This window comes from Chiloscyllium plagiosum, unplaced genomic scaffold (genome assembly GCF_037043375.1).
Source record: "Chiloscyllium plagiosum isolate Xiang-an unplaced genomic scaffold, Cpla_swu_hap1 HiC_scaffold_14, whole genome shotgun sequence".
NCBI classification, from domain to species: Eukaryota; Metazoa; Chordata; class Chondrichthyes; order Orectolobiformes; family Hemiscylliidae; genus Chiloscyllium; species Chiloscyllium plagiosum.
The window spans coordinates 113,616,173-113,638,839 of NW_028270152.1; the positions used below are offsets into that span (position 1 = coordinate 113,616,173).

Sequence of the window (22,667 nt, forward strand, 5' to 3'; positions counted from 1 at the left end):
TATCTACACATCCCAAACACCAGGAATTCCAATCTCTTAAACGTTGATTGTCTCCCCCTCACCCCAGCTCCATTGCTGCTGAAACCCCTTAGTGTTGCCTTAAACTTGATGAATCCGAAACAGAACCCTTGATTCTGTGACTGACTCAGAATCTGGTTTCAAACTCCCCCCTCAGTATTTACACTCAGATACATCGGTATTTATTCTGTCAAACCCCTTAAGAATCTGGTGGTCCGGTCTGATTGTAGCTGGTGGAAATGGCAGAGGATGATGTGTTGTATCTGGGTGGAAGGTAAGGACTTGGGGAGGGGGGGTGTTCTATCCTTGTTGCAGTTGGAGGTGTGGGTTTCAAAGGCAGAGGTGCGGGAAGTGGAGGAGATATAGTGGATGGTAGTGACACATGGGAGTGGAAATTGCAGTCCTTGAAGTACGGGGCCATTTGGTATGTTCTGGCCTCACTGGAACACTGCAGTAAGCATGTGACAGAGATGTTGGCCAGGGAACAGGCTTGTGTGTTAAAGTGGCAGGCAGCTGGAAGCTCGGGGTCTGTTTTTGCAGCAGAACGTCGATCATCAGTCGCCATTTCCACCACCTCCACGGAGATGCTGCCAGACACAGGTTCCTGTCCCCTCCATTAACAGCTACGCACCCTCCCAGCCAGATCGTAATCCACTCCTTTGTCTTTCCAAATGTTCCGGTCTGTCTTTGGGTTCTGTCCCTGCCGATGATTTCCTCTTTAACCCCTATCTCCTGCAGTACAAAGATCTGCAGGTTAGTTGAATTGGGGGTAAGGTACAGTGAGGCGCATGTGCATGTCTCCTTCCGAGGATTGGGGGCGGGGGGGGGGGGGGGGGGGGGTGGCGGTGTGCGATTTGAAGAGAGGTATTTACACATCAAGCACATACCAAGAAAAAAGTATGTCTTTATATTCTTCCTGTACTGACTGTGAGTTTTGTTTTGTGAATTCATTTCATAGGATATTAAATCAGAATAATTGAGGCTGGGATCTCAAAAGCAGTTTTTACAGTCAATGGAGTCATCGGGATCTGAATATCATTGGCATTTAACTGTGGAAGGAGAAAGGTTTGTCTGTTCTGTTTGTGGGAAGATATCTCCAATATTTTTGTTAAGCAGAAAGATGTACAAATTCGTGGTTGGATCACCCTTTGAGTATGTGCTCTGTTCTGGGCCCTGCAGCTGAGGAAGGAGATATTGGCCTGAGAGGGAGCACAGATTTATCCAAATTACACCTCGTCTCTTTGTAAGTACTCTCAGATTTAGACCCAATCACCCACTTCATGATGTTAACCTGTAAACTTCAATTACCTGCAAACTTCCCATTAAAAATCATTTTGGACTCAAATTCCAGTACCTTTTCAGGTGGAATGTTCCAGCTTCTGAAAAACTGTCTGTTCATTCAGAAACTGCTGACGTCCATGTTGACTCTGGGGTTACAAAGGGCTGAATTGAAAGATGAGGTGCTGTTCCTGAGCTCCCATTGAGATGCATTGGAACAGTACAGGAGGCTGAGGGCAATGTAGGTATGAGCAGACAATGAAGATGACAGGGCTGCAACTGTGAGGGCTGCTTGGCTCAATGAGAGTGTTCTGGAGTTGGGTGTAAACAGACTGATGTGAGACAGGGAGAAGGTGAAGCTGAAACTCAGTTTTAGTTCAGGCCCTTCAGATATTCACATGGTCCCAAGGTGAACAGCCAGTTTTTAAGTGATACCTGCTGAATATTTGTTAACATTTTGTAAAGTATTTTTCCTGAGGGCAGTTGAGTTAACCACATTGCTGTGGGTCTGGAGTCACATGTTGGCCAGATCAGGTGAGGATGACCGTTTCCTTCCCACAGGATATTAGTGAACCAGGTGGGTTTTTAACAATTGACAATAGTTTCATGGTCATCATTCGCCTTTTCATTCGAGATTGTATTGAATTCCGATGCCACCAACAGCCATGTTTGGATTCTATCCCTAATCCTCGGAATATTGCACATGTCACTCATCAGGCAGGAATACCATTAAGCCATTGCCTCCCTTTTAGCAATGTTTAAAAGAAAGTTCCATCATTCTAGGTGTACAATGTGAGATAAAATACTGCAACGTCCATGTGTCAGCCTCTCCGAAAGGTCAATCAACAGAAATTTGTTTGGGGCCAAATACTTCACTTTTTTTGGGGGGGGGGGGGTTTATTAAACAAAAATGAATCCAAATAAAAATCTTATGCCACGGACATGTAATTTCTGAAGCCGGAGGGGATTACAGAGACACGGAGGGTTGTGGGGCCAGAGGGTAACTATTTTCCAAACATCACTGTGGTGTACATGGACTGCAGCATTTCAGAGAGGCGGTTAACCACCACTTTCTCCAAGACAAGTAAAGGTGGCCAGTAAATACTGGTCTGGGCAGCAAAGGCAACCCAACCCCCGGTGAGTAAAACCAAGCAGTGACCTCTCTAAGCTGACTTGCTGTGAAGTTAAAAACTCTCTGGAAATGGAGTGGGCAGAGAAGAGAAACAGTGACATTTCACAGCTGCCCTCCGAGAGACCTCGCCCTTGGAAGTACTCCGAGCTGGGGATCAGATCAGTGAGTTTCAGTCTCTTCAAATGTCAATCTTAACCGGTTTTATTTTATTCAATCTACAATAGTGAGTAAGGTGAGGATTTCTTTTTAATGTCTTCGGGTCTCTTGATTAAATGTTTAAGATATGAAACATAAGCATTGTTATTCTCGGGCAGTATTTTTCGAGCAGTAAGACTGTGTCTTTGTTTTGGTCTGTAGATTGTTAAGGCGGAGAGATGGCCTGTTGTAGAGTGGCGTGCTTTTCCTGACTGATGTGGGAGATTAGGGAGAGTTTCAATGATCCTGATGATTATGTCTGCAACAAGTGTGATTGCAAATCCTTTTGGATCGCATGGATTGGTGGAGGAGTGATTAAAGGCAGTGAGGAATTGACAGGAGCCGGGGTGTGTGATAGGTGGCAGTCTCAGGAATGCAGGATACTGCAGATACAGTCAGGTAGATGGGTTACCGCCAGGAAAGCTAGGAGGGGCAGGTCGGTACTGCAGGAGTCTCCTGTGGCTATCCCCATCTCAGACAAGTATACTGTTTTGGAAAATGTAGGTGGTCATAGACTTTCAGGGGAATGTAGCACTGACAATCAAGTTACTGGTACTGAGACTGGCTTCTAACATAATGTGAGGTATATCCAGTTCGACATGATCGATGGTGATAGGGGACTGTCCAGTCAGGGGCACAGTCTGCCATTTCTGCAGCTGACAGTGAGACATCAGAATGGGGTGGTGCTGCCCTGGTGCCAGTGTCAAGGATGTCTCTGAGGGAGCAGAGTATTTTCAAAAGGGAAAATAACCAGCGGGAGGACATTGTACATTGGTACCAATGGCATAGGAAGGGGAAAGCATGGGGTCCTGACGAGCAGGGAGATTTGCTAGTGCCACTCGGGAGGCATTAAACCAGTGAGGGAGTCAGGGTAATCCTAAAGAGATAGTGAGAAAAGAGGTGAGTCTGAGGCTGGTACTGTTCACCAGTCAGACTGTCAAGGCAGGCAAGAGCAAGTCACAGAATGAGGTGCGACGGACCAGTTGCACTGCATTTATTTCAGTGCAAGAGGCCTTACAAGTCAGGGAGGTAGGCTCAGGGTATGGTTTTGAACATCGTACTGGGATATTACAGCAATTACAGAGGCTTCACTCAGGGATCGATAGGACTAGCAGCTTAATATTCCAGGGTATAGATGCTATAGCAAGGATAGAAAGGGGGCAACAGAGCAGGGGGAGAGGTGTTTTTGATTAGGGATAACATTATGGCTGGGCTTTGGGACGATATTCCTGGGAGTACCTCCAGGCAAGTTATTTGGTTGGTACTGAGAAATAAGAAAGGGATGACCATCTTACTGGGATTGTATTATAGACTCTCTCCCAATAGTCAGCGGGGAATTGACACAATTTTACAAGGAGACCTCAGTTATATGTAAGAATAATATGGATGCAATGATAAGTGGTTTTAACTTTACAACACTCCGAGGCTATGTTGGTAGTGTTAAAGGCTTGGATGGAAAGGTATTTGTTTAGTGTGTACGAGAACATTTCAGATTCAGTTTGTAGGATGTACCTACTAGAGAAGGAACAAAACCTGACCTGTTTTCTTTATTCATTCACAGGATAAGGCTGTCACTGGCTCGGCCAGCATTTATTGCTGCGTTTACCCAGAGGGAAGTTAAGAGTCAACCACGTTGCTATAGGTCTGGAGTCCCATGCAGACCAGACCAGGTAAGGATGGCATTTTCCTTCCCTAAAGGTCGTGAGTGAACCACATTGGTTTTTCCAACAATTGACAATGGATTCCTTGTCGTCAATAGATTATTTTTTTCCAGATATTTATTGAATTCACGTTCCAAAATCTGCCGTGATGGGATTCAAACCCGGGTCCCCAGAACGTTATCTGGGTTTCTGGATTAACTGTCTAGCGATAATGTCACTCCGTCATCACTGCCACTTAGGAAATGAGGCAGGGTGAGTGACTGAGGTATCAGTGGGGCAGCCCATCAGCACCAAAGATCCCACAGTATTGTGGCTCAGTGGTTAGCGCTGCTTCCTCAGCACCAGGGACCTGGGTTTGATTCCAGCCTCAGGCGACTACCTGTGTTCAAGTTGGCACATTCTCCCCAGTGTTTGTGAGGATTTCCTTCGGGTGTTCCAGTTTCCTCCCACAGTCCAAAGACGTGTAGGTTAGTTGGATGCTCCACATTATATTTCCCATAGTGAACAGATGCAGTATATGAGATTTTGGGATGTGCAGGCAAATCTCTGCCTGATGTGAAAAGATCCTTTTGTGGTCTTGGACAGAGGTCAGAGGGAGGTGTGGCAGCACGTTTTACATTTCCCATGGCGGCAAGGGAGGGTAAAGGGTGTGGAGGATGGGTTGGTGGGAGGGTGTGGACCGAACATGGAGGTGCAGAGGGAATGGTCTCTGCGGAACGCAGATAGGGTTGGGGAGGGAAATATGTCTCTGGTGGTGGGGTCTGACTTTCTGTATCAGAAATAAGAGGTTAATGTGCTGTATCTGGAGGTTAGTGGGGTGGAAGGTGAAGACCGCAGGAGGGGTGGGGTATAGGCGGAGGTGCGGGAAGTGTAGGGTATGTGTTGGAGGGCATTGTTGATCAAGTCAGAGGAAAATTACGGGCCTTGAAGTAGTCCTTTCTGGGATGTCCTGGAATAGAATCCAAAGAGATTAAACAAATATATCACTGACAAAAGATTGACTGGACCAAAGAATAGGACCTCTGAAAGGTTAACAAGGCTGTCTATGGAACCACAGGGTGTGCGAAAAATATGCAAATATTTTACTTCATTTTTACTGGCGAAGTATATGGAAGCTCAAGAGTTTGGAGAAATAAACAGTGATAACTTGAAAAGTGTCCATGTTACAGAGGAGGTGGTACTAGATGTCTTAAATCACATCAAGGTGGATAAAGCCCTGGAACCTGATCAGGTGTACCCTGGAACTTTATGGAAATCTAGCGAAGTGATTGTTGGGCCTCTCCTGAGGTATTTGTATCGTTGATAGCGACAGGTGAGGTGCCATTATTTTAAAACACTGGTAACGAGAGGCCATGGAACAAGAGAACAGTGAGCCTGAAGTCAGTGGCAGGCAAGTTGTTGGAAGGGATTCTGAGGGACAGGATATCCATCTATTTGGAAAGGTAAGGAATGACAGGGAGAGTCAATGTGGCTTTGTACGTACACAATTGTGTCTCACTAACTTGAGTGAGTGTTTTGAAGTGACAAAAAAAAATGATTAATCCAGGCGGTGAATGTTGTTTATATGGACATTCAACAAGGTTCCACAAAGCAGACTGGTTAGCAGGGTTAGATAACATGGAATGCAGGGAGAGCAAGCCATTACAAAACTACCTTGAAGGTTGGAGACAGAGGATGATGGATGGTTGCTCTGCGGACTGGAGGCCTGTGAGCAGCAATGTGCTGCAAGAATGGATATTTAGCCCTTAAATAAATGACTTGGATGTGAATATATGAGGTATGGTCAGTAGGTTTACAGAAGACACCAAAATTGGATGTGTAGTGGACAGTGAAGAAGGTTAGTTCAGAATACAATAGGATCATGATCAGATGGGCCATTGGAGCAAGGAATGGCAGACGGAGTTCAATTTAGATAAATGTGAGCTGTTGTATTTTGGAAAGGCAAATCAGGGCAGGACTTATACACTTAATGGCAAAGTCCTGTGGAACATTGCTGAACAAAGGGACCTTGGAATGCAGGTTCATAGTTCCTTGAAAGTAGAGTCACAGGTAGGCGGGGTAGTGAATGCAGCATTTGGTACGCTCCTCATTATTGGTCAATGCATTGAATGCAGCTGTTGTGACGTCATATTGTGGCTGGACAGGGCGCTGATGAAGGCCATTCTGGAATTCTGTTTTCAGTTCCAATTTCCCTGTTCATGGAATAATGTTGAGAAACTTGAAAGGGTTCAGAAAACATTTGCAAGGATTTTGCCAGGGTTGGACGTTTTGAGCTATTGGGAAAGGCTGAATAGGCTGGGACTATTTTCCCTGGAGAGTTGGAGGCTGAGAGGTGATCTTATAAAATCATGAAGGGCATGGATAAGGTGAGCAGTCAGGGACTTTTTCCCAAGTTCGTTGGATCCAGAACTGGAGGGTACAGGCTTAAGGTGAGAGGGGAAAGATTTAAAAGGGAGCTAAGGAGCGTCTTATTCATGTTGAGGATATTGCAGGTATGGAATGAACTGCCAGAGGAAGGGGTGGAAGATAGTACAATTGCAGTATTTAAAAGGCATTTGATTGGGTACATGAAGAGGAAGACTTTAGAGGGATAAGGGTGAACCGCTGGCAATGGGACTCCATTAACGCTCTCCGTTATTGGTCAATGCATTGAATACAGAAACTGGGATGTCATATTTTGGCTGGACAGGACGTTGATTAGGGCCACTTCTGGAATTCTGTTTTCAGTTTGAATTTCCCTGTTCTGGGAAGGATGTTGTGAAACTTGAAAAGGTTAGGACAAGATTTACAAAAACGTTGCCAGGATTGGAGGATTTGGGCTACAGGGGGAGGCTGAATAGGCTGGGGCTATTTTCTCTGGAGAGTCAAAGACTGAGAGGTGACTTCATGGAGATTTATAAAATCACGAGGGGTGCGAATAAGGTGAGCAGCAGGAGTCCTATTTCCTCAGGTTAGGTGGGTCCAAAACTAGAGCACCTGGGTTTAAGTTGAGAGGGCAAAGATTGAAAAGGGATATAAGTGGCAACGTTTTCAAGCTGAGTGTGGTGTGTGTATGGGAGGAGCTACCAGATGAAGTAGTGGAGGCTGATAAAATCACAACATTTAAAAGGCTTCCAATTGGGTACATGACTAGGAAGGGTTTTGATGGATACAGGCCAATAGCTGGTAAATGGGAATCCATTAGTTTAGGATTCCTTGTTGGACCGAAGGTCTGTTTCTTTGATCTTAATAAATTAAGATGCATTCCTCTATTGTGTGGAGAGCTAGCTGAAGCACAGATAATTATCCTTGGAGCTGAGAAGGCGAAGCAGTGATTTCGATCTGGTGCAGATTAGGTTCCAAGATCTTGAATTTGCAGAGAGAGAGAGGGATTGTTAACACTGTCACAATTTTTATTAACTACTTTCAAGTAATTGGCAAATAATACAAGGTGAAAATGTGAACACTATTTTACTCAGTAAGTTCTGAGCATCTGGAACAGTCTGAATGACACAGATTCAGCAGGTATTCTGAAACAGACTTGGAATTTTACTTTAAGGAAAGATTTGGGGGACTATGGGCACATGGGAGGGAACTTGGGACAGATTTGCAGCATCTCCAGAGGGAGAGTGTACAGCCCCAATGGGCTGAATAGCCCCCAGCCCCTGTGTTCTGTGATACTGCCCCATTCACTGTGAATGATGAAGCTCATCCCAGGGCAGAGAGAGGGATGAGCCCTCCACTCTCGTCACAATGGGGCCCGGCTGATTGATGGCAGCTCTAGACCAATGGGAGGAGAATCTGTGTGGTCCTGCAGCCAATGGGATTGAATGAGGGGTGTGGCCAGTAAGACAACACCTGTCCATGAGCTGTGCGGGTGCAGTGTCACTGTTTGGGGTTGGGAGAGACAGCAGAAACTGGGACAGATGCTGTTGGACCTGAATTACAAATTCCCAGTAAATTAGAACCAAAAGTACTGTGGAAGATGTAAATCAGAAACAACAACCAGGAGGTTCTGGAAAAGCTCAGCAGGTCTGGCAGTATCTGTGAAGAGAAATCAGAGTTAAAGTTTAAGATCCGGTGTCCCTTCCACAGAACAGATGTCACTGAGAAAAAAAAAAGTCAGTTTATGTGCAGAAGATAGTGTGGGGGGAGGATAAAAGGAGTAAAGGATAGGTGGGGATAGAGTGAGAGGAACAGTTGGATAAAGGATAACGATCTGGCTGGGGGAGGGTGACTAGTTGTTAATGGAGACTGTTAATGGCTAACCATAGGTAGTGTGTAGTGGCAGGCTGTGAGAACAAGGCCTGGTGTGTGGGGTAGGGGGCTACGACATAACGTTGTTAACCTATGGTTAGCCACTAACTGTCTCCATTGTAAGCTGTTGCCCACCTATATCACTCCACGATTGGAGCTGCCGAGGACACAAACCTTTGGAATATCCTCCCGAACCCCCTCTGTCCGCCTTAAAGATGTATCTAAAAATCGTTCTCTTTAATCAACGTTTCCATCATTCGTGATGCATTTTAGGAGATTTGTCAATGTGAAAGGCTCCTTACAATGCAGGTAGTTGTTGTTATTGTCTGACATCAGGAGAAACAGGGATGAGCACTCTCTCTCTCATACCAAATGAACAGCAACAAAAGCAGGAAGCACTGAGCATGCTCCAGCGCACAATGGGCCTCGGATTATTGATGTCAGCGCAGGACCAGTAAGAGTGGGGGAACGGGGGCGAGAGGTGCTAGTTGGTCCTTCAACCAATCGGAGTGAATGAGGGGCGGGACAATACTCAACCACATGATAAACTTCACTGACAGCACACTGTTGTTGTGACCAAGGCATTGGAAATGTGTGAAGGTGCAGGGCAGGGGAAATGAAAGACATATTGACCAGGAAGAGAAGGAAATTTTCATGGTATGGGATGAGAGGTTTTATAGAACTTAGTGCACATTGTAAAACACAAATTTCAAAATCCAAATTCTGCACCATTTTCCCTCCCTATAATGCATTTTGCACTCCCTGAAATATCAACTGTGTGTTTCTCCCTCCACAGATACCATTGATCAGTGCCAAAGCCCCATTGCCTGTGGAGAAGGTGATGTTTGACTTCGTTGTACAGCTGCAATTCGTGTGGTGAAGGTGCTCCCACAATGTGGTTGGGTAAGAGCTGTTATAGATTATTCACTCAGTAACATTGAAGAGTTGACAATGTATGTGCAAATCAACAACAGTTTGTTTTTTTTTATCATGTTTATAAATCCACAGAAATACTATTGAGAACTTCTGACATAAGGCCACAGATGGGGATATTAGGTCAGGTGATCAAAAGAATTGCCAAATAAGCAGGTTTTCAGGAATACCTTAAAGGAGGAAAGCAGGTCTGAGGGCGTTAGGGTGGGAATTCCAGACCGTGTTGCCTTGGCAACAGTAGAAACAGCCAGACAGTTGAAGCAATGAATAAACTCATCGTTGGGAGTCTGAAAGGAAATAAGTTGTCGGGGTCTCACAGGTTGTGTGGAGCAGGGCGACAGAGATGTTCACAGCCAGGAATTACATCAAGGGTGAGAATTTTAAATTGTTGCTTGTTAATAGGAGCCTTTTGATGGATCAACAAGTTTTGGTACAAGTGAGCACTTGGGCAGGAGGGTTTTAGATACTCTTGAGATTACATGAAAGTTGAATATGGGAGGCTGGCCAGGAGTGTTTGGATAATGAAGTCTGGAGATAACACAGGGATGGACGAGTATTTCGTTCAATGAGCTGAGACTAGGGTGGAGTTGGGTGATGTCACTAATGTAGAAATAGTGCTTTTGGAGTTGGGCTGCTCCTCCTCATCACTCCCCCTCACCAAATCACATATTGTTCCTTGTTCTACCTGTCTGTCTTTTCTGGTTATGTCCTTCTCTCCCATTCTGCTACAAACTAATATTTTACCCCACCGTTGTTGGAAAACCTGCTCCATCCCGACTCTCCCTTTCCTTTCTGAATTCCTTATATTTGGTGTCCCTCAAGGATCTCGCCTTGGTCCGTCCTGTTTCTCACCTACATACTGCCAGGAGGTGACATCGTCCAAAAGCACCATGTTAGGTTTCACATGTACACTGACAATGCCCAGCTCTCCCTCCGCATCATCCCTCTCCATTACTCAGTTATCAAACTGCTCATCACACTCCCACTACGCGATTGGCTGCAATTTCCTACAACGGACCGTTGCAATGATTAAACCCATTGCCTTCAGTTGCTATTAAAAATTACTTTCCCTTACTGCTGAGCCCCTCCCTCTCCCTGGGAACTGTCTGAGGCAGAACCGCACTCGTCACAATGTTGCTGTCATATCTGACCCCAAGGTGACCTTCTGATCAGACATCTACACAATCACAAACACCAGGAATTCCAATCTCTTAAAATGTTGCTGATCTCCACCTCATTCCAGCTCCATTGCTAATGAAACCCCTGATTCGTGTCGGTGTTGCCTTAAACTTGACGAATCCAAGACAGAACCCATGATTCCGTGACTGACTCAGAATCTGGTTCCAGAATCCCTCATGATGGGAAACATCCACTCAGTATTTACCCTGTCAAACTCCTTAAGTATCCTGCATGTTACAATGAGATCCCCTCTCATTCTTCCCAAATCCAGTGAGTGGAGTCCCAACGTCTTCAGTCTTTTCTTAAAAAATAATCCCTGCTAACCAGCGATCATCCCAGTCAATTTTCTGTGAAATGCCTCTGATGAAATGACGTATTTCCTTAAATAAAGGGACCAAAACATCTGTCATTACTCCAGATGTGGTCTGACTCGCACTTTATAAAGTTACTCTCAGGTATATACTCCAAACAACTCCCTTTAAACTTGCACAGATGTTGTTGGAAATGCTCAGCAGGTCATGTAGCATCTGTGAAGGAAAATCAGTTAAAGTTTCTGGTCTGGTCACCCTTCCTCAGATACGTTAACTCTAATTTATTTTCGCACCTGCTGTTCGACCTGCTGAGCATTTGCAGAAACTTCTGTTTCTCTTCCTGGTTTACAGAATCTTCAGTTGTTTCGGTTTTCACATCCTTTAAACTTGCCATCTCTCCTCTAGAATTTGTCATTTCCACATTAGAAAAAAGATTCACATTTGTTTGGTCTCCCCTACCCTGGGAAAAAAGAAACCATGACTAGTCACCCTATCATTGCTCCTCATAATTTTATAAAGTTCGATAAAGCCACCTAAAGTGTCCAGTGCTGCAGGGAAATAGCCTCAGCCTATTCAGCCTCTCCCTATGGTTCAAATGTTCCAATACTGGCAACACCCTGGAAAAACTTTTCTGAATTCTTGCAAGTTTCCCAACATTTTTCCTGTAACAGGGAGACGGGAATTGAAAGCAGTCTGGGTATTCCAAAAGTGGCTGAGCCAATAAACTGTACAACCGAAACATGATCTCCCAACTCCTATCCTCAATGCACTGCCCAATAACAGCTAGCATACAGCACACCACCTTCACCGACCTGTCTACCTTCAACCACACTTTCAAGGAACAATCAACCTACACTGCATGGTCTGTTTGTTTGTCAACACTTCCCAGGAACTTGTCATTAAGAGGTTGAGTCCTATTCTGATAACATCTTTCTGAAATCAGGGAGACCACAATTGAATGCAGTATTCTAAAACTGGCCTCACCAATGCCCTACTCAGCCACAACGTGACCTCCTAACCCCTATACTCAGTGACAGAATCCCCACAGTGTGGAAGCAGGCCTTTCTGCCCATGAGACCATACCAACCATCGGAACAGTATTCCACCCTAACTCTGGAACCTACAATTACACAAAGCTAATCCATCTAAACTGCATGTCTTTGGAATTGTGGGAGGAAATTAAGAGCACCCAGAGGAAGCCCACGCAGACACACGGGGAGAATGTGCAAATACCACACAGACAGTGGAATCAAACCAGAGTCCATTTATTGAACAGCACATTCCATTAAAGGTCAGTGTCCCAAATGCCACATTCAGCACCTGATCTCCCTGAAACTCCACTTTCCAGGAACTATGCAGTTGTTCTGAGCCCTTCAGAGGAAATTAAGGTGAGGAGGAGAAAACACGAACAGGGTTGAGTTGTTGATCTATAAAATAACTCACCATCTTTCCCCTCTCTGTTCCCCCCGTCTCCCCCCACTCTGTCTGGTTCCCCCCCTGTCGGTCAGTCCTTTGTCGGCTCCCCCACCTCGTCGGTCGTCCCTCCCCCGTTGGTCTGTCCCACAATCTGTCGGTCTGCCCCCCATCTTTTGCCCCCTCTGTCTGTCCCCCCTCTGTCAGTCGCCCCCCTGTCGGTCGCACACCCGTCTCTTTCCCCCCTCCATCGGTTGCCACCCCTCAGTCTGTTCCCCCTCTTTGTCGGTCGCCCCCCCCCCCCCAACCGTCGGTCGGTCGCCCTCTCTGATCCCCCTGTCTGTTCCCCTCCTCTCTAATCCCGCTTTCTGTCCCCATCCATTTCTTGCCTCCCCTCTCTATCCCCCCTCTCTGTCCCCACCCATTTCTGTCCCAACCCTCTCGATGCATCCACCCTCTCCTACCATCCGCCCACCCACTCTCTGCCTACCGTCCCCTCTCAGCCCCCTAGTTCTGTACTTCCCCCTCCGCAGGGAAAATATCTTGTCTATTTACCCTATCCATGCCCGGCCTGATTTTAAAAATCTCTTTCAGGTCACCGTTCAGCCTCTGACGCTCCAGCGAAAACAGCCTATCCAACCCTGGCAACATCCTTGTAATTCTTTTCTGACCCCTTTCAAGTTTGAGAACATCCATCTGATAGGAAGGAGACCAGAATTGCATGGAATATTACAAAAGTTGCCGAATCAATGTCCTGTACAGCCACAATATGACCTCCCAACCGCTACACTCAATGTTCTGACCAAAAAAGGCAAGCAGACCAACTGCCGCCTTCACTATCCTATCTACTTGCTACTCTACTGTCAAGGAACTATGAACCTGCACTCCAAGGACTCTTTGTTTAGCAACACTCCCCTGGAACTTACTATAAACTGTATAAGTCCTGCTAAAGTTTGCTTTTCCAAAATGCAGCAGCTTGCATTTTTCTGAACTGAACTCCTCAGCCCATTCACCCTTCTGATCCAGATCCCCTTGTACTCTGAGGTAATCTTTTTCACTGTCTGCTACACCTCCCATTTTGGTGTCATCTGCAAACTTACTAACAATACCTCTTATGTTCACATCCAAATCATGGATATAAATGGCGAAAAGTAGTGATCCAGCTCCGATCCTTGTGACACTCCACTGGTCACAGGCCTTCAGCCTGAAAAGCACCCTCTGCCTTTTACTTTCGGGCCAGTTCTGTACTCCATGCGATCTAACCTTGCTGACCAGTCTCCCATGAGGAACCTTGTCAAACACGTTACTGAAGTCCATGTAGATCATGTCCATGCTCTGACCTCAGCAATCCTCTTTGTTACTTCTTCAAAACATATGAGTCAAATTCATGAGATATGATTTCCCATGCACAAAGCTGTTATTAGTATCCAGGATTTAACTCTGTACATTGGGGTCTGCGTTGCCTAGTTATAGGTGTTAATATTCTGGATGAAGTTCAAGTACGCCAGCATTTTGTCAGTGAGTCTGTATTGAGTCCTGTTAATGTCACCAACACAGGTGAGTTCCTTTTGAAAGGCAGTCCCTGTGTCCCTTGCCCACCAGGAAATAATGTAAGTGTCCTTACCTCTGGACTAGGAGGATCAGGCTCAGAGTTGTGTAAAAGCATCTTGAAGAGGCTGATTAGTAAACCGACCCAAGCCACCAGGCCATACTGTCTCCCAGCTGTCCCTGCCTGAGCCTCTAAACAGAACCTTCCTGTAGTTTCTCTCCTGTCAGACTCTCCCATTGCTCAGTTTTTCCAGGATTCCCTCTTGCTGCTGCACTGATCCTGTCACTCACTGACATGTCTATCCCCCAGTGTCCTCCACATTCATTCACTGTTCACAATCCCATTGACCCAGTCCTCTAGCCACGCCCCCTCCACTCGATAGAGACGGCTCAGTGGTTAGCACTGCTGCCTCACAGCATCAGGTACGCGGGTTCGATTCCGGCCACGAGCGACTGTCTGTGTCGAGTTTGCGTGTGCTCCCCGTGTCTGAGCGGGTTCCCTCCCACAATCCAAAGATGTGCAGGGCAGGTGAATTGGCCATTCGAAATTGCCCATAGTATTAGTTACATTAGTTAGTGGGCATGGGTCTGTGTAAGTTACTGTTTGCAGGGTCAGTATGGACTTGTTTGGCCGAAGGGCCTGTTTCCATACTGTAGGGATTCTGATATATTGGGCAGCAGCTGCTGTCAATCACCGGGACTCCTGTATGATCGGTAGCACGTCCTGTAGGAGGGGAGACCAGTGCATGGGTGCAGTGCTGGCAACTGTGGGAGTATGCGCAGTATAGGTCAGTGCCTGGGAAGGAGGCTGTGGGTGTGAGGAATTAATCTATCAATAGCAGCTTCATCCCTCAGGACCCAGGGGAATGGCCCCTTTCTTGCTACCCTGACATGTGATCAGACTATCAGTGGTGCAGCGTTTTGCAGAAAATTATCAGAACTCTTTTGTGAAGATTCGGGGTTGTTATGAAAAGGGACAAGGATGGGCCTGCAATTAGAATTCTAATTTGGCTCATTTTAGTAAGATGGGTCTTGGCCAGAGTGTGCAGGAAGCAGTGTATGCAGGATGGTTCTCACCAGGAGCTAGGAAACTGAATTCGAAGAGAATGTATGAGAGAACTGGGTGTGGAGGAAAGGAGTGGGGGGATTGGTTTGGATTTCAGTTCACAGAAGAGAGAAATTGTGAGACTGAGGTTTAAAGCTTTGGGGGAACAAGGAAACTACAGTTTAATCTACAATTGTCTTATGAATTTCCATCCTGTATTAACAGTGGTAACTTGTGTGCTCTGTTGTGTGGTACTGAAAGGGTGGATTTGCGGATGAGAAATACAAATTGAACTTTATGTTCAGATCTGATCGTTACTTGATCCGTGCCGATCTGAATATCATTGGCCTTTTCATCTGGAAGGAAAGGTGTGTATTCTGTCCGTGGGCGAATATTTCAAATGTCAGTGTGACTGCAAAAGTACTGAGACACAGCCAAGTCCATGTCAGCATGGTGAGTGTGGAGAGAGATTTCATTTGTTTTTGAAAGTCTGAAAAATCATGGCACATTTCCCAGCCACAACTTTGCTTTGTGGAAGGGCAAGTCTTTAATTAACCATGCAACCAGAAAGACACAAGGATACCTGCACCATGGGAAACACTATGAAAACGGGATTGTTGTAAAGGAGTTCATTCTCGATCATGGATTATAATCCATTGGCATTGTCACGTCGGTTCCAGCGCCGTGGGGAAATACTGGAAATATGATTAATGTAATGTAGGTTTCAGTTATTAAACTGTAAAAAGTGCAGAACAATTTACAAGGATGTTGCCAGGGCTCAGAGTTATAGGGAGAGGTTGGACAAGTGAGGATTTAATGTTTAGAGCAGAGGAAACTGAGGGGGCTCTTTTCTAGAAGTGTATAAGACCATGAGAGGCATGGATAAGGTGAATGCACTCAGTCTTTTTCCCAGGAACTCAAGGATTGAACGGCTTGATTGGATCAGTTTAAGGTTAGAGGAGAAAGAATAAAAGGGAAGCTGAGGCGCAACTGTTTTACACAGAGGGTGGTATGTATACGGCATGAGCTGCCAGTGGAAGTGGTTCAGGCAGGAACACTCACAACAGGTAAAAGACATTTGGACAAATACATGGATAGGAAAGGGTCAGAAGCAAATGGGCCAAGTGCAGGGAAATGGGGTTAGTGTGGATGGACATTCTGGTCGGCATGGGCCAGTTTGGGCCAAAGGGCCTGTCTCTGCTGTAGGCTTCTATGATTCTAAGTGCATTTGCTATTTCTCCCATTAACTCTGTTGGTATCCTGGGATGTGTTCCATTAGGGCAATGAAACTTGTCTACCTTTAGCTCCATTAGCTTGCCCAGCTCTAACTCTTTCACGATAATGGTTGTTATCTAGGTCCTCACCTTCCTCAGTCTCCTTATCAATTAATGGCATGTTCTTCGTATCCTCCACTGTGAAGACTGACTGCTGTGTACTCATATTCCTGAACCCTGCTGGATAGGAATAACTGGGCACAGAACTCAGAGGTCTTCTTTGAGTCTTTATTGATGAGACATGGCAGTTACCTGGATAGTGTACATGCAGAACACCTCCAGGCAGCATCAGGTAACTCCCCGCCTGTCCGATGTGCCGCTCCCATTCTTATACCTTTGTGGTTTGGGACTTTGAATAGAGACTGTCTCTCAGTATTATCTCCATGGCAACGGCAGTTAGAAAGTCTAGTTCAGCTCAGCACTTTGTGGTTAAACCACACACCCCTCCCCCACGCCCCCGTGGCTCCCTCAAGTATCTGACAGGTGCTTCAGTTTCAGTGGGGTATCTATCAGGATTCTCATGTGGAGGAGCCGGTGTTGGGGTGCGGTGAACAAACTTATAAATCACACAACACCAGGTTATAGTCCAACAGGTTTATTTGGAAGAACAAGCTTTTGGGGTAAGCTGTGATTTGTAACTTGATCAGGATTATCTCTATGGTAACAGTTAAGTGCTTCAACAATTACAGAGGCCATATGTTCCCCACACAATAGGTTCCCCTCTAGCAGTGTAAACTGCTACTCTGGCCCTGGGGATAGGTATTAATCACTTTTCTCCCCCAATCCCATCTAGCTTTCTGTTGATCTTTAAAGTTTTTCTAATCTCCTTGGTCTTTGGCAATTTGTATGCATTTTATTTCAGTTTGATAGACTCTCTTATTTCGTGGGTAAAAGCAATGACTGCAGATGCTGGAAACCAGATTCTGGATCAATGGTGCTGGAAGAGCACAGCAATTCAGGCAGCATCGAGGAGCTTCAGCAAAATCGACATTTCGGGCAAAAGCCCTTCATCAGGTATCATGAAGGGCTTTTGCCCGAAACGTCGATTTTGCTGAAGCTTCTCTTATTTCCTGAACCACCCATGGCAGATTATTCCTTTTCCTACAGTCCTTCTTTTTCCCTGATATATACTTTTGCTGAGCACTTCAAAAAATTGCTTTGATATTCCCCCACAGTCCGTCAACTTTCCCACCGTAAAGTCTTTGTTTCCAGTCTACAGTAGCCAACTCCTGCCTCATCCTATTGTAGTCTCCTTTTCTTTAAGCACTGGATCTTGGGAGTGAATCTATTCTTCCAGCTTTCCATCTGTGTTCTAAGTTCAACCAGACTTGTCAGAAGTCTTTTATCAGATTACGAGGGGAGACGATGTTTCCTGGGTGTTTTGGTTTTCATTGTCAGTGACCTTGGCTTTGTAATAAAGTACAGGATATATATTCACAACAGCGTACTCTGGACGCTGCCAATGTACGACACAATCTAAAACCATAAATCACTGTCTCCCCTCAGTTTAAAATTGCAAAATCATTATCTCCTACACATTTCCTCACTATCTAAGCTTGGAATGGTAATCCACTTGACTATCTGTCATTTTCCGAAAATCTCCTTTGGTGAACGTGGTGAGTTTTGGATTCAGCTTTCCAGTTATTACCGTAAGAAGATAAGCACTGGGCACAGGAGAACCAGCCCCACATTTAATACGGTGATGATTGAGCTCACATCGGTCTCAGCTGGATTTTCCCACCTGCTCTCTCTCACCCTTCATCTCATTGCAAATTCAACATCTGTATCTCTTCATTAAATTGGCTCATTGTCCTGGCATCCACTGCATTTTGAATAGGGGATTCCACAGATTCACAACACATCGAGACAAGTACAGTCTTCCTCATGAGAATAGAATAGAGTCCCTATAGTGCAGAAACAGGGTATTCATCCATCGAGTCCACACCAACCCTATGATGAACATCCCGTTCAGACCCACTCATTCCCTGTAACATTGCATTTCCCATGGCTAATTCTCTAACCGGCACGTGCATGGACACTGTCAGCAATTTAGCATGGGCAATCCACCTAACCTGCGCATCTTTGGACTGTGTGAGGAACCTGGAGAACTGCACGAAACCATGCAAACATGGGGAGAATGTGTAAGCTCCCCTCAGTCGCCTCAGGTCTCTGATGCTGTGAGGCAGCAGTGCTAGCCACTGAGCCACCTCTGCTTAAAATCTACTGCCCCTTATTAACTTCCCTATCTCCCAATTAGCTGAATCTATGTTCCTTACATCAGAAATCAGGTTGTCTAAGCGGATGTCTCAGTAAATCCAAGTGACAGCCCACATGTCCCATGTGTCTGAATGGGGATCCGATACACAACATCCTCCATCCCACACTTTTCATTCACGTTCCAGAGACAGGGCTCCAGTGCCTGCATGAGGACTGCAACTCCCAAATTCCGAGGCAGGGACCACACGTCTGTGAGGAAATCTGGCACTGCACAAGTACAGAATGTGGGTGAGTTTTGGAACATGTGCTTTGGGGTAACTAGTGGAAAGTATTTCACACTGTGATTGTCTGGAGGAGGAACGTATTTGCTTGTAGTATTGATCTGTTGGAGGGTCAAAGTGTCACCACACCTACATGGGACCAAGTTACATTCCCAACTTGTCATAACACTGGAATCAACCAATGAGAAACAAAGGATGTGACCCATTCTCCCAGACTGCAGCTTCCTGTTCTGTCCAGGATCTGCCACCTCCCTTTCTGTTTCCTTTTGTTTCATTCTGCTGTTACATTATTGACTTGCACCAACTGAGGGAAAGGAAGTGAACCCAGAAAGGGTGCAGAGTCTAACCAGGGACGGGAAGTGGTGGCATAGACCTGTTTATCAACAATTCCATGAGAATGGGGAGGGTGTACATTAGGGGGTAGTAGAGTCAGAATGGTGGGAGAGAGTAAGAGAGCTGGAGGGTTACAGCTTTGGGGGAAGAAAGGGGAAAACGATATTCCAGAGAAACTAGAATTGTCTGCTCTGAATTTCTAATCTTTATACCTTTATACAGGGTGCTAGATGGTGAAGATTTGCAGACTGAAACCTCAAAATCATGTGCAGATCGTGATTAAGTTAAACAACATTTGAAGAACCAAAGATAGAGAATCACTCAGCCAAAATCCTGCAACACTCTCCCTCCCAGCATTGTCGGTCTATCTGCGGCAAATGGACTGCGAATGGGTCAAGACAGCAGCTCACTACCATCTTCTCAAGGGTAACGAGAGATGGGGAATAAATACTGGCTGAGCCAGTGATGCCCATATCCTGGAAATGGTTTCTATCTCTAGTTGCTGAAACACAATTGATGTTACTGCAGGATGATAAGGAATGCTGAGTGCATCCTCCAGGAGGCAGCACCATCACATTAACCCTGCCTACACCCACACAGTAACATGGCAACGTCACTGGAACAAAAGGCAGTGAAACCAAAGGAGGGCTTAGATATAGTTCTTCGAGGTAAAGTCATGAAAGGGGATTGGAGCACAGCAGGAACAGGAGACTGAGCTGGATGGTCAGCTGTTTCCCATTGAATGGTGGAGCAGGATTGAAAGGCCGAATGGCCTCCTGCTGCTATCTCCCAGGTATGTATATAGTCATGGAGCCCGGGTAGGAAGAATGGGGCAGGGATTTTCCAGGAGATTGCACTTCCACAACAGTTTTCAGTGAGGGATGGTTTGATGGATGTTATTTAACATTTATCTTTAACACAAGGTTTGTAAATTTTGGTTTTAAAATGTTGTAAAAGTTTTTTGCACAACAAATAAAATTAAAGAAAATAACTGACTATAACAGTTTTAAAACTTTCAACCTTTGTAAAACAAAATCCTGTCTATTCCCGGATACTATCACTTTCCAGCTACTCAAACTCCAGGGAAATATTCCCTCCCTGTCTGAACCTTTGGTTTGATTTAACTGCTTTTCAGTTCTCGTTCTATGAGCTGTGAAGCGTTCTTTTTCCCCATTTCTCCGACCCAGAAATGTGATCACAGCAAACTTCCCACAATCAAAATCATCATTACGCCATTTTGCTTTTGGTTAACATATAATCACCAGCAGTGCAAAAGTGAGGACTGCAGATGCTGGAAACCAGAGCCTAGATTAGAGGGGTGCTGGAAAAGGGCTTTTGCCAAAACGTTGATTTTCCAGCTCCTCGGATCCTGCCTGACCTGCTGTGCTTTTCCAGCACCACTCTAATCTAGACACACATAATCACCAGCAGTAAACCATTTGTGTAACCAATTGAATATTTCCAAACAAAGCCCATTATTGGCCAAGCAAACCATTATAAGTGACAGAGTGAGAAGGGACTAAATCAAAGTAGAGTTGTGTGGAAGGGGCAGTGGTGGAGATAAAGCACTATATCCCCTACGGTGCCCACCTCTATCTAAAGGCATCGAGAGTATTGATGCACACCACATGCTCCTTCTCCAAGGGCACCTGCCGTGTAGCCTTTATCCTCAATCATAGAATAGAATCCCGACAGTGTGGAAGGAGAGCATTGGCCCATCAAACCCCAGCGACCATCCGAAGAACATCACGCCCAGAGCACTCCATCCCTGTAACACTGCATATCCCATGGCTGATCCACCTAGTCTGCACAATCTTGGATCCTGTGGACAATTTAACACGACTGATCCACCTGACCTGTACATCTTTGGACTGTGGGAGGAAACCAGAGCACCTGGAGGGGATGAATCACTGAATCCCCTCTCCCACACTGAGCATCTGAATGAGCTGTCCCCTGTGTGGGCTCACTGGGGTCTCGGGGTGGGGGGGGAGGATGAATCACTGAATCCTCTCTCACACACTGAGCACCTGAATGGCCTCTCCCTCTGTGTGGGCTGCATTTGAGTGAATCTCCCCCCACACTGGGGACAAGTGAATGATCTTTCCCCAGAGTGAGCTCGCTGGTGTTTAAGCAGGTCAGAGGACTCAGTGAATGCTTTCCCACATACTGAGCAGGTGAATGGCCTCTCCCCAGTGGGAATGCACTAATGTCTCCGCAGGTGAGAGATTTGAATGAATCCTTTCTCACACATGGAGCAGGTGAAGGGTCTAAATCCACTGTGCTATCTCTGGTGCCTTAGCAGATTGTAAGATCGAGTAAATCCCTTCCCATACGTGGGGCAGGTGAATGGCCTCTCCGCAGTGTGACTGTGTTGGTGAGTGTCCCACTGGGAGGGTTAAGTGAATTCCTTATTCTAATTGAGCCCGTCCTCCTGTTTCTCTCAGTTATTATTGACAATCTCACACCAGAACCTGTTCCAGAGAGTGTTCCAGAATAGGTAGAATGGTCAGCTGCAGCTGGTCACCTGACCGGTCACTGGTCCTGAAAGGTTCACTCTCCACAGATGCTGCCAGATCTGCTGAATTTTTCCAGCAATTTTTTTTTTCTGATTTCCCAGCACTTGCAGATGTTTAGTTTTCCAACACTCATCTTGTCTGTTGCAGAGGAGTTTATTGATGAAGTTAGAGTGTTTTGAAAATTGTACGTTAGGTCACACACCAGCTATGATCATCATGAATGGCAGAGCAAAGTTGAGGGGCTGAATGGCATCCTCCTGTTCCAATGAAAGTTATCCATCGTCAGCTTGTGGTAACATTTGCCCTCACTGCTCACTTCATCTCCATGTCGAACACATTGTTACTGACTGCACAAACCTCCTGTGTTTGAAATAAACTTGCTAATGTTCAGTGGCTCCCTCTCCTGCCACCCGGGTTTAACTCACATCATGGAATGCTGTCTTGTATTACTGCGGGAATGCCCACAAGGACTAATCCTGGAGTCTGTATCCCCTGGGATCCACAATCACCGTTTATTTCCTTCTTCCTCTCTCATTCTGGCTATTGAACTCTCGGTTTCAATCCTTTCTCCTGTCATGCTCTTCAACATGTCCATGTGGGTGGACGAGATGCAGCTGAGATTTAATGAAGGGAAGTGGGGATTAGGCGGAAGTACGAGGAGAGCTGACAGCAAAGATGGTTCTCATTGTACCGGCAGAGTTTCTCCGTGACCCAGTGAGTGGTGAGGCACCTGAGTTTGTGGGCGGAGACAGATTCAATCAGGGATTTGCTAAGACACTCAGACATTGACCTGTCCATCTGATTGTTTACTCAGACTGACTGAAAGAAAGATGCACATTTAGACAGCACCTTTGATGATCTGGGGCAATGAAACATGCTTCCAACCCAATGATTTCAACCACAAATCTCTGAAAACACAGACACAAAGCTTTCTACTTGTACCAGGCTGTCTCTGAGCCTCCTCTTTTCTTGAGAAAAGCGTTTTGAGCTGTTCAGCCTTTCCTGGTGATTATAACCGCTATGTTCCTGTAAGATTTGTGACTGAACCTTTATTTTCCTGTTCCTTGTGAGTGATGAAAGTAGCAGAAACATTTCCT

General features: G+C 45.7%; 1 long non-coding RNA gene across 2 annotated transcripts; it reads left to right on the forward strand.

Moving 5' to 3' along the window:
- The first annotated feature begins 910 nt into the window (after positions 1 to 910).
- Positions 911 to 20,027, forward strand: LOC148148145 (uncharacterized). Of its 2 annotated transcripts, none has more exons than XR_015759322.1 (4): positions 911 to 1,083; positions 4,185 to 4,293; positions 9,317 to 9,423; positions 19,277 to 20,027. It is a non-coding gene; the product is annotated as an uncharacterized LOC148148145 (long non-coding RNA). The 2 variants fall into 2 exon arrangements; XR_015759323.1 differs by lacking the exon at positions 19,277 to 20,027 and adding an exon at positions 12,951 to 13,492.
- The last annotated feature ends 2,640 nt before the right edge of the window (positions 20,028 to 22,667 follow it).